The sequence below is a fragment of the Lissotriton helveticus genome, chromosome 5_1 (genome assembly GCF_964261635.1).
Source record: "Lissotriton helveticus chromosome 5_1, aLisHel1.1, whole genome shotgun sequence".
NCBI lineage: Eukaryota > Metazoa > Chordata > Amphibia > Caudata > Salamandridae > Lissotriton > Lissotriton helveticus.
The window spans coordinates 492,285,836-492,290,185 of NC_136065.1; positions in this window are offsets into that span (position 1 = coordinate 492,285,836).

Genomic DNA, 4,350 nt, shown 5'->3' on the forward strand with positions numbered 1-4,350 from the left:
ACCACAGAAACAACAGTTATGTCCAGAGGCATCAAGAGTAAAGACAAATGCCAAATGTTTTTATTTTCTTTTTTACGTCTGATGTCTTGAATAATAGAGTCCCTTTTTTATATACTTTAGAGTGTCACCTTTACTGGGACGGGCATGCCCAGACATAGGTCTTGTGCACACCGTGGCACTGGAACTAAGCTATACTTGGCTAATGAGCCCTAACTAGGGGGAAACCGGTCCTGACTTGCTTTTGTTCCGGATCAGGGAGGACTTGGCTTGTCAGCTTAGGTTGGACAGTTCCCACTGCAGCAGGGTTAAGACTGATTTGCATATGGCTAGGCCCAAACTGAGGTGGCATGGTGTGCAAGATAATTATGTATTGGGATGTTACTCCAAGTAATTACTAGAGGCTGAGATTAATTCCAGCATTCCATCCATCACTTTTTAGTATATTTTACAGTGCCACCCTAAAAGTGAGATGGGTATGCCCAGGCGTGGGTCTCGTGCACACTGTGTCACTGGAGCTAAGCTGTACATGGCTCATGAGCCCTAACTAGGTCAATAATGGTCCTGGGTTGCTTATTCGGGTTCAGGGAGGACCTTGCTTCTCCCTGTAGGCTGGACTGTGCCTATTGAAGCAGTGTCAAGACTGATTTGTATATAGCTGGGTCCAAACTGAGGTGGCATGGCATACAAAATAACAATGGACTGGGAGTCATTCTCTCCTGTGCACACTGTACCACACAACAAGTGGAGCACAGTATCTGTCATCTACAGTTCTTTCTCAGACACATGCACGCACACACACATACACACACATGCACACACATGCTGTCTCTCTCTCCCCCACCCTCACTCTAGCACCACAACTCTGTATGCCTTTTTGAAAGTGGCCTCTCCTATGGGCAGTCCATTACACACTTGTGGTGTGATGCTGTGTACTTCACATCAAAGTAGCCACTGGTATATGCAATTTCTCTCTCACACACTCTCTCTCTCTCTCTCTCTCTCTCTCACACCACTCACATAGACACGGGGTCATAGTATTGTGAGCCTTATAAAGAAAGGTGTGTTTCCTATATGCATTCCCTTACACACTGGCGCACGTTTTGTGGTGCTCCTTAAAGGGAAACACCCATTGCTCAAAAGTTCCACACACTCACATGATGGACAATGGAGCTGTGCACCTCAAAGGAAAATAATCTACAATGTGTGCCCTGTCTGGCTTTCCCCAAAATCCGAGACTTTTACGAGCACCTGGTAATGTATACTTTCCCTGCTGATTTGGATGCTGTATACATCAGCCCATATGTATGAAGCTACTGCGATGTCCTTACATTCCACAAGACGACGCAAGGACAATGCAGTCTTCAGTAATATTTACGAAGCCACACAAGGCAAGATTTGTGTGGTCTTCATTGGTTTCCTAAAGATATGTAACACAACACAGTTTCGTGCGCTGTGTTATGTTACATTTCAACTCGGTAGGCGTTCCATAGGTGGAGCACGAACATTCCCATTGCATCCATCCATGGATTTTGTCCAGATTTACAAAACTTGAAAACCTGGGAATGCTCCAAAATGCTACGTCTTCCCAAGTGGGGCCTAACAAGGAGAAATATGTGGCATCGTTCTAGTGTTTGGTGGCCGAGAGCCGGAACCGGAAGTGTAACCCGGAACCGGAAGTCGGCCATTTTGTGTGGCGCCGGCTTACGAAGCCGAATAGACGTGCGAGCCCGGTGCTCCGGGAATTAAAGGCTTTAAACACATACAGCCTGACTCTGTGTATTTATGTGACCTAGGCACTACCTTACAATGGCGACGAGGCGGGACACGATCCAGCAGTAACACGCTGGCCCTGCAAAGAAAAAAAAAGGGAGAAAAGAAGCATTGGACGGTCCCACACCTTGCCAGGAACATCCCAGAACCCACGAGGCACTGCACAGAGCCTCAGTAGGCGACCCAGAGCGCGGCAGAGGCAACGGTGAGCGTGCATGTCACCACCCCACCACGCAGCACACAACCCAGCCCACCTGCATCGACGACGTCACCACACCATTCAGAAGGTGACCAGGAGTCTCAAGTGGATCACCACCAATGAGGAGGGGAGAGACCACGCGAGTATCCACTGCTTTAACGCCCAGGGAAAGTAGCATCCCCTGAGTGCAACCGTCCACAACAGGCACGCTGGCGGAGCAGCAGGTTAGGAGCGAGGCGACAGGTAGCACAGACGGGGGTAGACCACGCTCAAGCAAAGACGTAGAGGGAGCGACAGGTGGCGCTGCCAGCAAGGAGGACGACGAGGGAGGCCGCGAAACCAGACAGGCGCCCGGCAGTCCGCCCACCCACGCGGTTCCCGCCCAGGCGCTCCAAGAAAGTGGCAGCAGGATGGCGACGCCATCCACCTCTCTCACCCACATGGTCCCTTTCCTCCCGAAGAGAGGAGAGCCCATGATGCCGTGGGAAGACTGGAAACGATACTTCCTCAACTACCTGGAGGCCTTGGAGGATGAAGGGGACACCGCATACACGAGCCAGAGAAGACGGAAGATCCTACTACACAATTTAGGCCCAAAGGGGTTACGAGTTTATGACACCATTGTCAAAGGCACCAGGGCCGCGACCAACACGGACGTGTTCCAGCATGCCATTGATGACCTGGACGCTCACTACAGACCGGTGGTATGTGTGGCCATTGATAGACACACCTTCTTCCACAGAAAACAGGAGTGCAGAGAGACTGTAGATGAATATGTGGCCGCCCTGCAGAAACTTGCCATCACGTGTAAATTTGGAGCCCTGCACGACGACCTAATACGTGATCAAATCATAATGCACACGACGAGCACGCATGTGCAGGAGAAGCTGTGGGTGAACGGAGATGCTCCCTTGAAGGAAGTATGGGCCATGGTGAAGAAAGCGGAGATGTCCAAACGATGCGCACAGGCGGCAAGAAAGGACGGAGGAGGAACACAAACGGTCTGCAGAGTCATGGTACACAAGGCAGACAAACCTAAACAACGAGAACCCACAAGAGAGCAGGAAAGCAGAAGGCACCAACAAACAGGTGGAGAAAACCAGAAGACAAGCAGAGGTGGCAGATCAAGCTGCTACAGGTGTGGAAGCATGTCGCACATGGGCAACGACAAGGTTTCCCCAGCGTTCAGGGCTAAGTGTTCGTTCTGCAACATATATGGACATTATGAAAAAGTATGTCGCAGGAAATCAAAAAGGCCCACCGTCAAATACATTGACCAAGGGAACCGGGAACAGGAAGAACCACAAGAAGAGGAGGAGGACCAGGAAGAACTCCTTTACATCGATGTCCAAGTCCTGGAAATGGGAGGCAAGGAGTCGGATAAGCCAAAACTAAACATGCGCATGGGAGGAGTGCCGATCGAAATGATTGCCGACTCAGGTGCCCCTATCACAATTGTCCAGAAACGAGTGTGGGAAGAGAAGTTCAAGACTCAGGTGGGAGCGGATCTGCTCCCCATGGATGTACGGCCGGTCACGTACACCGGACAGAGAATACCCATGCTAGGGTACTGCCCGCTTCTGTTTGAATTCAAGGGAAGGCAAGCCAACTGCAAACTATATGTAGCGGAAAGGGGGCCCCCGGTACTCAGCTGGAAAGATCAAGGCGCCCTAGGCATCATGTTGAACCCCGGAGGTAAAGAGAAAGTCCTACTCATGGACATGGAGAGTGAGCAAGACGAAGAGACTTGGTGCGGAGAACATCCAAAAGTGTTCAGTGGGCAGATTGGGGAACTGGTCAAGTTCAAGCATGTGATAAGATTGAAAGAAGGAGCGAAACCAGTCATCCACAAGGTCAGAAACATCCCATTTCGATGCAGAGAAGCTGTGCAAGAGGAACTGGACAGGCTGGAAAAGAGCGGAGTGATACAGGCCATAGAGAGCGCGAAGTGGTTGTCGCCCCTAGTGGTGGCCCAGAAGCCCAACGGGAAGGTGAGGCTATGTGTAGACCTCAGAGAACTTAACAAAAACATTCTTATAGACAAGTTCCCGCTCCCACGCATCAACGAGATGCTGGCAATGACAAAAGGAGCAAAGTGGTTCTCTATGGTCGACCTGTCATCAGCGTACCATCAAGTGAAACTCCACCCGTCCAGCAACCATCTCACATCTTTGATAACGCCTTTCGGATGTTACAAATTCGTGAGAATGCCATTCGGGTTGGCATCCGCGGCTGCGGTATTCCAAAAGCTAATGCACAGGCTCTTTCAGAAGATGGAGGGAATCCAATTCTTCCAAGACGATATCCTTGTAGTGGGAAAGACCAAGCAAGAACACAATGAAAGAATCCACATAGTGCTACGCACATTACAAGACAACGGA